Source organism: Tachypleus tridentatus, chromosome 13 (assembly GCF_004210375.1).
Source record: "Tachypleus tridentatus isolate NWPU-2018 chromosome 13, ASM421037v1, whole genome shotgun sequence".
NCBI lineage: Eukaryota > Metazoa > Arthropoda > Merostomata > Xiphosura > Limulidae > Tachypleus > Tachypleus tridentatus.
In genome coordinates, this window is record NC_134837.1 from 24288727 (window position 1) to 24302696 (window position 13970).

At 30.0% G+C, this 13970-nt stretch overlaps 1 protein-coding gene across 1 annotated transcript in view; it reads right to left on the minus strand.

Annotated features, from left to right (window-relative positions):
- The window catches only part of LOC143239527 (lachesin-like), a 275854-nt gene that overhangs the window by 79653 nt on the left and 182231 nt on the right, over positions 1-13970 (minus strand). The gene's annotated exons all lie outside the window — the stretch shown is intronic.

The following is a 13970-nucleotide window of genomic DNA, read 5'->3' on the forward strand; positions in this document are numbered from 1 at the left end:
CTGAAAAATAACATAGCGGGATTAGAACTTATGCTGTTCTCATATACTGGTAAACAAGTTGATTATCAGACTTTAAAGTTCCAGTTACAGACTGGACTCGCAAACGTTTTACTCTACGTTTTCAATTTTTCTTTCCTATGATACGAAATACGTAACTAAAAAGATCAGGATTTTTCTTTACTTTTCCCTGCTAAAACCTTAACATAAGAACTTAGAAGAGATAAGTTGACCATTGCAGATAAATCAACCAACGAATAATGACAATTCGTATTTACTTTTCAGTGGAGCTAATATTGCAAATACTGTTCCACTGAATACAGTTATTTTACATTTCCCAGTAAGGGCATGTAATCTATACTTTTGTGAAATATAAATATCATAAATAAAAGGGCAAACATCTTTTATAAAGAAAGCTGTAGTTCACACTAGTCATTGTTGTTCGAAAGAAACATATAATGTACTTTCAAGTCAATATTATTATAGAAAATATAACTCTTAATTTTAGAACTTTTCAATGTCTTATGTTTTGTCATGCATTTTAAAAATAAAATGATTATCCCAATAGAATTACTTCTAAAGCACTTACATTCTGTTAGAGAATTTACTTCAATTTTAACTTTTTCCTTATAGCTGTTTAACAGTGTTGCTTATTGATTGTGGTAAAAGGTTTTTGATGAAAATACAGAGTATTGTAATTGTTTGTTGTTTAAAATACAGAGTATTGTAATTGTTTGTTGTTTAAAATGCAGAGTATTGTAATTGTTTGTTGTTTAAAATGCAGAGTATTGTAATTGTTTGTTGTTTAAAATACAGAGTATTGTAATTGTTTGTTGTTTAAAATACAGAGTATTGTAATTGTTTGTTGTTTAAAATGCAGAGTATTGTAATTGTTTGTTGTTTAAAATGCAGAGTATTGTAATTGTCTGTTGTTTAAAGACAGAAAGAGATATTGCAGATTATATTAACAAACCTATGTTTTTTATGGGAAAAGTATAGATAGACTGCCAGACAACTATCATCACGATAGCCGACTTAGAATCAAATACACCATATAATAAACATTCTCTGTACATCTGGGCTTACGCTAAGCAGTCTGGAAGTAGGCTAAAAAATGAAATATTGCAAGTAATAACCATTATTGCAACTGGTCTGTACGCCACAAACAAGACACAAAACATCAACTACAATAAGTAATAGCCATCATCTGTACAACTGATCTGTATGTTGGACGACTTGTACAAAGCTTATAAAAATTAGCTATAACAAATAATAATGACCAGCATCTGAAAAACTGGTTTGTACGTAGAGAATCTGGATCAAAAGTATCTATTTCATCAATTATTGACAGCTATCTGTACAAACGTATACAGAGTTTGAGCCCGTTTTACTTTACCTTATCGTCACCTAACTTAATTTAGGTATCTAAGTAATGGTATAACATTTCATCGAATTTATTAGTTGTGCTTGCACTGTGAAGCAAAACTAATTCAAAACCCAATAGATATTATTAAGATTTTGGCCCGGCATGGCCAAGCGTGTTAAAGTGTGCGACTCGTAATCTGAGGGTCACGGGTTCGCATCCCCGTCGCGCCAAACATGCTCGCCCTTTCAGCCGTGGGGGCATTATAATGTGACGTTCAATCCCACTATTCGTTGGTAAAGAGTAGCCCAAGAGTTGGCGGTGGGTGGTGATGACTAGCTGCCTTCCCTCTAGTCTTACACTGCTAAATTAGGGACGGCTAGTGCAGATAGCCCTCGAGTAGCTCATAATGGGATTGACCATCACGTTATAACGCCCCCACGGCTGAAAGGGCGAGCATGTTTGGCGCGACGGGGATGCGAACTCGCGACCTTCAGATTTCGAGTCGCACACCTTATCCCACCTGGCCATGCCGGGCCCAGTTCATTATTTAATATCACAGTGATTATAAATTAAATATGTTACTACTTCACATTCATTAAGGCCAGATTTCATTAGTTGTCGTTATAAAAACCACCGTATTCTACTAGACAATTAAAATACTTTAAATTGGTTATTAAAATGAGTTATTATAGTTTGAATGCTGAAAATAGTACTGCATTTTACATAAAATTGGTTTTGAGACTTCAGTGAAGGTTACCCTAATCGTAACCCTTCAAAATGTTCAAAATTAAAACTCAATATTACATGTTTAGTTAATTTTACTTTATCCAAATACGCACATTTTATACTTTACACCTAATATAATTCAAACGATTTCCCAATTTGATACGACATAATGAAGTTCATGTTAACTTTCTGTACTAACTTTACTCTATATTTTAAGGTGCTTAAGTTTGGCTCATTTTTAGCTAATATCATTTTCAAGTGGAGTGTAATATCATTGGAAAGATACTTCTTTGTAAAACACAGTGATTTGAAAAGTATCCAACTTATGACCAAGATTTAAACAGGGCACAGTCTAGAAAACAACGTTAAACCTACAGCTAGTTGCCACTGTAGTTGAACAAATAATTAATTATTAAATATATAAATTTCACTATAAATAGGCATTTAAACATGGCAGAGCCTTAAAAGCAACGTTAACATTTAAACTAGATAAACACCTGAAAACTAGTTGCGATCATGGCAGGACAAATTATTAATTGTCAAGTACACACGTTACACTGTTAACATTTAATGATGTCAGAACCATAAGAGCAACTCTAAACCGTCAACTAGTTGTACTCTACCCTAAAGTTAGTTGGAATCCTGGTTGAACTGAGGACTATTTATTAAGTTTTACCATCAACAAACAGAGCCATTAGAAACAAACTAAAATTTGTTATACTTCATCTGAAAAACTTGCAACGGCCGTAACTGAACAAAGTAATAATTCTTATGTTGTGGAAATTCAGTTAAAAGCGTAGAAAGTTGTAGTGATGCAGAATAAACCGAAAACCAACTGATTTGTCATACAGTAAGTATTTGAACATTTGGCCACAACAGTTACGTCACCGTCAATACTGTGCTGAGCCAGACATAAACTTTGAAAATGTTTGGCTAAAAGTTGAATGTTATTCTATTTGACTGTCCCTTTCTCTGGTGGGCTAGCTCATTAAACCTAAGTTTTCTCAGACTTTAACATTAAAATATAGAGAAATGTTACACATACAAAGCAGTTCCGACTGAACCAACTAATTATCATGTATGTAACCAGTATAATCAGTGATGACGAGAAAACCCACTTGTAGAGAAAAATATATATGTAAAAACGGCTCGTTTGTATATTCAGAAAGTTAAGCGAAGAAGCTATGACTCAAAATACCTCAGTTTCCATGCAAATACCCAGTAAGCACTAATGTTTTTTATCTATCATTTCTCCTTGCTATTGTGTTCTACGTGATAGATCTGGTTATTATGGACCATTAGTCTGTAGTGCACGTATTGTGCTCTATGATTAATTTAGTGTTTCTTTTATTAGTAATATTGGTAAGAATATTTAATGTACTTATCTTTATTATCTTAAGTAGTTTATTATTGCATTTAAATTATAGTCTGTCTGGTTCGTTTCAGCGTACAACTGCACAGTGGATATCTTATCCACTACGAGGAACTGAATCCGTATTTTAAAGTTCGGGGCTCTTTTATTACACAGATAATTTTGCATTGTTAGCTTAGAATGTGGATTCAGGACTAGCTCGGATCCTAAGCTGGCTAAATCTGGTGAGATATTACAATATGAAACAATGCATTATAATATTTATAAGTATATATTAATTATCTTTAGAGGTTAATTACGCTATATTATAATGATTTCGGAGCTTCACCACGTGGTTGCAATCCATGAAACCATGTCCGATCATGCTATAACTGACGTTATGCATTTGATAATAGCTCTTCCACGTATTTTCCAATTCAAAAGCCTCCGTCGTGAGGTTGTCCCTAACAAGCGCAATACTATCACTATTTAACACCCATAAATAGCTTGGGGAACGGTAGTCTGAAAACATCTTTTTTAAAAGTTTGATAACAGAATTTCCTGAGCTGACAAGTATGGTTGGCAAGTCGACTGGAATGTCTTCATAAGGAATAATACGTATACCCAATTAACACTCTACCTGAGTTTAATTTGTAATAAAACCATTTAAATATTAAACATTGGAATTACAATTATTATTCCAGTGATTTCTTATAATTATAGGATTTAAACAGTAGAATTTGAGGTTATGAACATTATTTCAGTCATTTCGTATAATTAAAATAAATAGTAGACTTTAGAGCTATAGTTATTCCTTCAATCATATGTTAAAATAAAGCAATTTAAATAGTATACTTTAGAGTTATATTTATAACTTCAGTAATTCGTGGAAACATCTGATTTTTATTATTACAAGTGATTTTTATTACAATTTAGACTGAATTCCTTGTTAATTAGGTTATATACTATTGCCCGTAACACATGGACGTTTTTGCCGCAAAAATCTGTGCTCACTTATTCTCGCTTTTTACAAGACGCCGAGCTTGAATGACCACGTATCTTTATGGGTGATTTTAGTGTCCCATTTTAATCCATATATCTTTGTTTTCCTATACCATTGCGTACAAAGATATTCCAAATCTTATAAATTCTAAATTTCCGGTTTGAGCACATATTTATAAAGTATTATAATGTAATTATAATTTAATTTTAGGTGCGCCATGGGCTAAGTTACACAATAAGTTACAAATTTTAACTCAAGCAGTCACACACAGGCCACAATGACCAAGAGAGTGAGACTGGATATGAAATTATTACAGAGATCGTTAACAACCTTTGAAAATTAGCGTTCTCGGACAGCCCTGTGGAGTTTCGAGGAAGTAAGATACTATACATTTCCATTCGGTAGTCTGAGAAGTAGGATAGTCTTTATAATGTAACATTTAAATATATATATATGAAATATGTTGGTAACTGATGCTTACTATTAACAAACAGTAATGAATAAAAAAATAGTGATAACTCCTGCTCAGAAACGTGATGTTAACAACATGCTAAACATGCTGTCTTCACTTAATTCATGTATATCGATCAAACTTATGCACATATATGACATTTCTTTTCTTTCTATAAATATGTGGATTGAAGAGAGGAAAAATTCGATTTGAAATGAATAGCCATAATACTGAAATTCTATTTAAGACAGTTGTAGCATATCAGGTCTATTTGCATTTAATCAAAAAAAAAATTATGAAAGATTATTATTTCTCAGAGTGATGTTTTTCTTTGTATTTACAACCAGTAATTGAAGGTGCAACACTACATGGAACGTAGCTTATCCAATTGTTCGTGAATTTTTATCCTGATCTTTGGTTGCCAGTCTCTGAAATCGATAACACAGATTGAAAAAATAAAGTCCACTCAGAAACATTTGTTGTAGCTCGAGAGTTGTAAACGGAAAACAAGTACGTATTGTAAACGCAAAACGAAATCAATGCAAAGCGAGTTCATTAGTTAAGAGAGAGAGAAGTAATTGAGTGATAAGTAGTAAAGGTGATAATGAATAAATGCAGAGTTTTAAGTTTAATTAAAAAACCCATAATCAACCAATGTCAATAAAACTCTCACTAACTAATAAGGCAAATAGCAAATGTCTTTTATGATGCTTGTTTACGGAACGAGCAATTGGAAAATAAATCATTGTAAAAAAACAACTATATAACAAACAGTAAATTATATTTACGTTTTAGTATAATATACTCCACATATTCGAATGACAATAAAAACAAAACATATATTTTATATCATTGTTTCAAGAGTGACAGAAATAACCCATATTTTATCAACGTTACTCAACGCTACAACATTGTTGTTCATGTGAGAATCAGTTCTACTTGAGGTTATGTACAATAAGGAGTTAATAATATTAACTACACATTTCACAGATACTTGTTTTCCTGAAATGAAGCAAAGAAAATGGAAATACTTGAACGGTTAGTAATTAATATGAAGATATCATAAAGTTACAAGTGGTTATTCTGGTTTAGAATTGAAGTGAGCTCCAAACATATTTAATTTTAAAACTATGTGTGATAAATGTATATGTAATACAGTTTACAAACTATACATTTTGTTGGAACGTTTATTATTTTTTTATGAACAATTGAAATATGTATCACTTTGTGATACCCGAAAGATAGTAGAAATATACAATGTGTACGACATTCAAAAAGTTCCAGGTCACCTGAGAAATGCGACACCTAGAAAGCGAGTCAAGTGGCATAGGTGCTTGTTGATTACTCTAGGTAACATCAAACTTTGGTTAACTAGTAGTGAATTAGCTTTCTTCACTAGGGTGACCATTAAGACTCTAGAGCAAGTTGTAAACAATACTTTGTCCTGGATAAGACTTTGGGTGAAATAAAGTTGACAAGGTTTAAATAACATATTGATACGATTGGTTTAAGTTATGGGATTAAAATATATTACTCTAAAAGTATTTGTATCGTATCAGAACCAGTAAAAGAAGAAACATTTTAATTAAAGCATATTTGAATGTATCCTAATGTATGCTTGATGGGTTTCATACTTTGAAGGATAGCCTAAAGCATATGTTAAGAAATACATCAGTCCTATATTTCTAGATTATGAAAAACGGAGGGATAACAGTTTAACATTGTGTATATATATGTGTGCATATTTCAAATGATAAGAGCCATTTACACTTATCCTATCCATAAAAATTATTAATTTATGGATGAGATCATTTTCTTTGCTCTGGTTGTAATCAAACAATTTTTGATAAAGATTTACAGCAAAAGGTAAATTTAATTTGCGAGACAAAAGATTTATTTTACTCTTTTGTGTTTAAAAATATGCTATATTTTGTCTGAAAAAAACAACAATAAAAAGAGAACAATGTATTAAAAACATCTGAAACTATGATAATTTTGTTCGTTGTTTCTTACCTAAATGAATATTCTCGTCACTAAAATGTAGTCACTGATAATAGTCAATTTAATCTCGAATGCAAGAAACTTTGCTCTTTAAGTAAATATCGCCTCAAGAATAACAGCAAGGACTTGTATATAGTTCCTATAAAATTGTTTTTTATACATTTATTCTCTCAGTTTGAATGTTTTGAACGGTAAATGTAGAAATTACATTTCTTGCATCAGCCAGTTCTTATAATTAGATGATTTAAACAGAAAACTTTAAAATTATATTTATTATTTCAATACCTTTTCATATTAATAATTAAATGTTTAAAGAGTAAAAGTTGGAGTTATATTTAATAAATTCAAGCATTTCTTGCAATTAAGATTCTAAAGAAAATAAACTTTCCAGTTGTGTTCATTATTTCAGTTACTTAAAATTCATAAATGGTTTAAACAGTAAATGTAAGAATGATAATGAATATAAATAATTCGTATTTCAGTCCTTTCTTCCTATTATATGCTTTAAAAAGTAAATCTTTGACTTCTACTTATTACTAGAGGTGTTTGCTATTATCAATTGCTTTAAAAAGTAAATGTTAAATTTGTAATAAAACCATTTTAATATTAAACATTAGAATTACAATTATTATTCCGGTGATTTCTTATAATTATAGGAGTTAAACAGTAGAATTTGAGGTTATGAACATTATTTCAGTCATTTTGTATAATTAAAATAAACAGTAGACTTTAAGCGCTACAGTTATTCCTTCAATCATACGTTAAAATAAAACGATTTAAATAGTATACTTTAGAGTTATATTTATAACTTCAGTAATTTTTGTAATTAAATGCCTTTACGAATAAACATTGGACTTTTAGTTATCATTACAAACAATTACAATCTAAAAATTAAATACTGTAATTACACATTTATTAACCCAGCCATTTCTTATGATTATATGCTTCAAATATTAAATTGTTTAGTTATATATTTATTAACCCAGTCATTTTGTATAATTATGTGCTTCAAATATTAAATTTATTTATAATCACAGCCATTTGTTATAAATAAATACATTGAACAGTAAATGGTGAAATTATACTCGTTACGTTAGTCATTTCTCAAAATTAAGGATTTAAACAGTTGTCTTTGGAGTTAAACATATTTATTGAACCATTTTTATAACAAATGAACAACTCAAGCAGAAATTAGTGGAGTTATATTTATTATTTCAGTCATTTCTTATTATTGATTGTTTTAAAATTAAATTTTAAAATAATATTCATTATTTTAAGCATTTCCTTTTTTAAATGCTTTAAACAGTAAGTAGTCGAGTTGTATGTTTTTCCACAATGATTCCTCATAATCAAATGCCTTGAACATTAAATGTTTATACTTATTAGTTACATAATTTCTTATAATTAAACGACTCAAACAGTGGGCATTGGAATTATATTTATTACTTAAGTCATTTCTTATAATCAAAATATTTAAACTGTAGGCTTTAGAGTTATACTTATTACTTCAATCATTTATAATAATTAAATGATTTAAAAAGTAGATGTTCGAGTTGTATTTATCACCTCAGCCATTTGTTTCAATCAAATGCTTTAAACAGTAAATGTTGGAGTTCTATTTATTACTTTAGTCATTTCTTGTAATTAAATGATTTAAAGAGTAATTGATGAAATTGTGCTTATTGTTTCAGTTATTTCTGTAATTAAACAATTTAAATTATAGACGATGAATCTTTATTACTTCAGTCTTTTCTTTTTATGAAATGATTTAAACAACAGACGTTGTGGTTCTATTTGTTACTTGAATCATACCTTATAATTAAACAATTTAAATTATAAACGATGAATCTTTATTACTTCAGTCTTTTCTTATAATGAAATAATTTAAACAACAGACGTTGTGGTTCTATTTGTTACTTGAATCATACCTTATAATTAAACAATTTAAATTATAAACGATGAATCTTTATTACTTCAGTCTTTTCTTATAATGAAATAATTTAAACAACAGACGTTGTGGTTCTATTTGTTACTTGAATCATACCTGATAATTAAACAATTTAAATTATAGACGATGAATCTTTATTACTTCAGTATTTTCTTTTTATGAAATAATTTAAACAACAGACGTTGTGGTTCTATTTATTACTTGAATCATACCTTATAATTAAACAATTTAAATTATAAACGATGAATCTTTATTACTTCAGTCTTTTCTTATAATGAAATAATTTAAACAACAGACGTTGTAGTTATATTTATTACTTGAATCATACCTTATAATTAAACAATTTAAATTATAGACGATGAATCTTTATTACTTCAGTATTTTCTTTTTATGAAATAATTTAAATAACAGACGTTGTAGTTCTATTTATTACTTGAATCATACCTTATAATTAAACAATTTAAATTATAGACGATAAATCTTTATTACTTCAGTCTTTTCTTATAATGAAATAATTTAAACAACAGACGTTGTGGTTCTATTTGTTACTTGAATCATACCTTATAATTAAACAATTTAAATTATAAACGATGAATCTTTATTACTTCAGTCTTTTCTTATAATGAAATAATTTAAACAACAGACGTTGTGGTTCTATTTGTTACTTGAATCATACCTGATAATTAAACAATTTAAATTATAGACGATGAATCTTTATTACTTCAGTATTTTCTTTTTATGAAATAATTTAAACAACAGACGTTGTGGTTCTATTTATTACTTGAATCATACCTTATAATTAAACAATTTAAATTATAAACGATGAATCTTTATTACTTCAGTCTTTTCTTATAATGAAATAATTTAAACAACAGACGTTGTAGTTATATTTATTACTTGAATCATACCTTATAATTAAACAATTTAAATTATAAACGATGAATCTTTATTACTTCAGTCTTTTCTTATAATGAAATAATTCAAACAACAGACGTTGTAGTTATATTTATTACTTCATTCATTTCTTATAATTAAACGACATAAATAGTATATTTTGGAGTTGTAAATATTAATTCACTCATTTGGTGTAACTAAACGACTTAAACAATAAATGTTGAAGCTAAACATAATACTTGAACCATTTCTTACAACTAAATATCTTAAATAGAAGACAATGGAGTAATACTTATTACTTCACTGATTTATTATAATTAAATGCTTTAAGCAGAAAATGTTCGAGTTGCATTTACGACCATAAACATTTCTTATAATTAAAAACACTAAATGTTTCAGATATTTTTATCACTGCAGTCATTTTTTATAATTAATGATTTAAACATAGAATGCTGAAGTTGTATTTATAACCACAGACATTTCTAATAATTCAATGCTTTGAAAAGTAAATGTTTGAGTTACATTTGCTATCACAGTCATTTATTACAATGAAATACTTAACACAGTAAATGTTAAAGTTATACTTATTATTTTATTCATTTCATGTATATTAATGATTTAAACAGAAGACTTTTTCATAATAAATTCATTTTTTTTCGAATTAAATGCTTTAAACGGTAAATATTAGAGTTGTAATATTTATTTCAGATATTTTAAACAATATTTATTACCACAATAATTAACTTTAATTTAATGCTTTTAACGTTGGATCTTGAAGTTATAATTATTATTTCAGTCTTTTCTTATAATTATGAATTAAACAGTAGAGTTTGGATTATGAATTATTAATTATGAATTAAATAGTAGAGGAGAGAACTACACTTATTACTTCAGTCAGTTTTTATAATTAAGTGATTTAAACATTAAATGTTGAAGTTATATTTATTACCAGAGTAATTTATTGTAAATGAATATTTTAACAAGTAAATGTTTGAGTGATATTTATTACTTCATCCATTTCTTGTAATTACATCATTTAAACAGTAGAAATTGGAATTATATTCATTATATCAGTAATTTCTTCTAAATAAATAAGGGTTAGTAGCAGACACTTATTATGACAGTTTGACTAATTTCTATTGAAAAACCTAACTTGAAATTCCTTAACAAAAACATAAAACGTGAGCCCTGCTTTAAAGATCGAGAGAATGCACCACAATTGACCCATAAAATCCTAAAACATGAAAACGTTCAGCTGTTCGCACTTAAATCAAAGTCTTAGATAAAATTTTAATAAAAAGTAATTATGTTCAAATTCTATAGTAAACCTACTCTTGAATTCAATAATTACGTATGATTAATCGCATTTTCTATGAACGACTTACTCATGCTAATACAGTGTAGTGTTGCAACAGTCTTTTCAGCGCGGATTACATGTTTAGAACCAATACATGTCTTCAACTGACGTCAAAAATTATTATGGTCTATAGTTTACTCACCATATTGGACATCGAATTGCCGTTTTCCTAGTAAATGAAAAATACAAATTTGACTTCTTTGTTTTCTGACCCTGTAACTCACCTTATCAATGCGCATTAAGAAAAAGATATAAAAAAACTGCATAGCCTAGAGCTTAGGATCAATTTATTTGGTGAACAGAGATATTTACGCATTAAGTATTACCGATTCTTGTATCTATAGGAATTACTGTTGATCGCTAGAAAAGAATGTTTGACATCCAATACAGCGGTGATGAATGAAGTTTTGTGATGTCGCATGCAAGCCATTTATTTGGTTCAAGGTGATTTTATGGTCACAGTAAAATGTAACGATTAGACGTAAGAATAGAATATTGTGTCCCAGTACTTCGCGGTTATACATATAGCAGAATAGCATGAGTATGAAAAAATTGTGAAAAACTCTGTGCACAGGGTGAAGCATAATCCACAAGTACATTAGTTGTTCTAGATACACACCGGTGAAACAACCTGTTCCAAAAATATCACATATGTGAGAGATAGGACTTTAGTGAAATATCATTGAAATCTTATGTGTACGTTCACTGAATGGCCAGAACAATAAATAGGTTACTGACCACGAAGTGATAACACTTTCGCACGGGGTACAGAGAACACACAATACGTTTTTATTGGTCTATTGGACAAACTTGGCCTGATGACTATCGTGTTTTAACTGTAAATCGAAAAGTTCATGGTTCGCGGCTCGTTGCCAAAAAAGACGCGACTCCCACGTTGGGACCGGGAGTGCTCAATAACAGTAACAGTCATAACCCTGTATTCGGTTAGATAAGAAAAAACTCATGCTTTGGCGGTGAGTACTTTTGAATTACTATCCATGGCATAGTCTATCAGGACGAAATCAGGGTTTGTTTTTTTTTTCAGAAGACAATTTGTGTAGCTTTATCATTCATCTCTGAATTAACACATTAAAAATAACACAACACCTAATCAGTAACTGAAATAAAGCACACAGTGAGATTATGGTAACTACAATAATACTCATATTAGAACTGCAGTTACTCGAATAAGGCACACATTAGCACTAAGGTAACTACAGTAATACTCATATTAGAACTACAAATAAACGGTAACTCAGACGCTCAAAATTTTAACAAAATTATGTGTAATTTACGTCAACTTATTGCATAACACTAAAATTATATATAGTCTTACAGCTTTTATTGTGTTGACATCTTTGCTGGTAAGAATGATTACAATCAATAATACCTTTCACAAGACAATAGTATGAGGTTTGTTGTATTTTCAAACACTACAATGTTTATTTAGTCCTTTAGATTTGTTTGTTTTGTTTTGAATTTCGCGCAAAGCTACACGAGGGCTATCTGAGCTAGCCGTCCCTTACTTAGCAGTGCAAGACAAGAGGGAAGGCAGCTAATCATCACCATCCACCGCCAACTCTTGGGCTACTCTTTTACCAACAAATAGTGCGATTGACCGTCATGTTATAACGCCTAGGCGGCTGAAAGGGCAAGCATCTTTGGTGTGACGGGATTCAAACCCGCGACCCTCAGATACGAGTCGAACGCCTTAACCCACCTGGTCATGCCGGGCATCCAACAAAAGTTTTTTTTTTTAAATAGTTGTTGCAGTGTTTATTGTATCCTAACTATCCTGACGTACGTTACATTCGCACTTATTGTAACTAAAGCATTTAATATTACACTGTGTTCTGTATAGTCAAATACTTTTTCATAATCCATAAATTCCACACATAAAGGTAAGTTGTGATTATTTGGTTAGTTGCATGTAAATAATCAGCTGTTGAGAAACTTTCCGAAATGTTTCTTGTTCTCCTGGCACTCTTGATTAAATAAGTGAGACATTAGGATTATGGGATGCTAAGTTCTTTACATCTGTTTTCTCCCCTCATAGAAAGTGATGATCTTTGCCTTTGGCATCTTTTGACTCCAATATTTTGTTAAACAATTCTGTTATCTGTGATGTCGAGAAAACCCACTTGTAGAGAAATATACGATGACCGAAGAAGGTCGAAACGTTGTTCCCTCTTCTATGTAAAATATTTTCTCAACCCAAACGAGCCGTTTTTGCATATATATAATTCTGTTATCTGCTTTAATGTTGTTGTTGTTTTGAATTAAGCACAAAGCTACACAATGGGCTATCTGTGCTCTGCCAACCACGGGTATCGAAACCCGGATTTTAGCGTTGTAAGTCCGCAGACATACCCCTGAGCCACTGGGGGGCCTGCTTTTATGTTTCAGTTCCGCCTGCTTTTGAAATTTCGCTGGTGATCATAACGTTTTATTGAGATTTTCTGTTCTTCACCTAAGTCAATGTACTCTTAATTTTCGAGAGTAAACTTTTAGGTACTTCTGTTTTTTATCTGCTTCATTTGTGTTCCTGTTTCCTCGTTAATAGTTATTGTATATAAAAAACTGTACATATCTCAATTGAGTTAGTGAACAAAGGTACAGATGCAGATGATAAGATGCTAACAGAAATAATATGATGTAAATCTCTTTACAAATTCAACAAAAAAAATTGACGTGCTATTAAACAGTTTGAAAGTTAGTAGTAAAAAAACAGGATTCAAATACATAAGAAAAACCAAATATGTGACCACCTATCATGACATAGATACCATTAAAGTTGAGAATGAAGAAATGTAGAAAGCATCAGAGTACAACTATTTAGGACAAACCCTCAAAATGGAAATCACAACAGTAGAAGA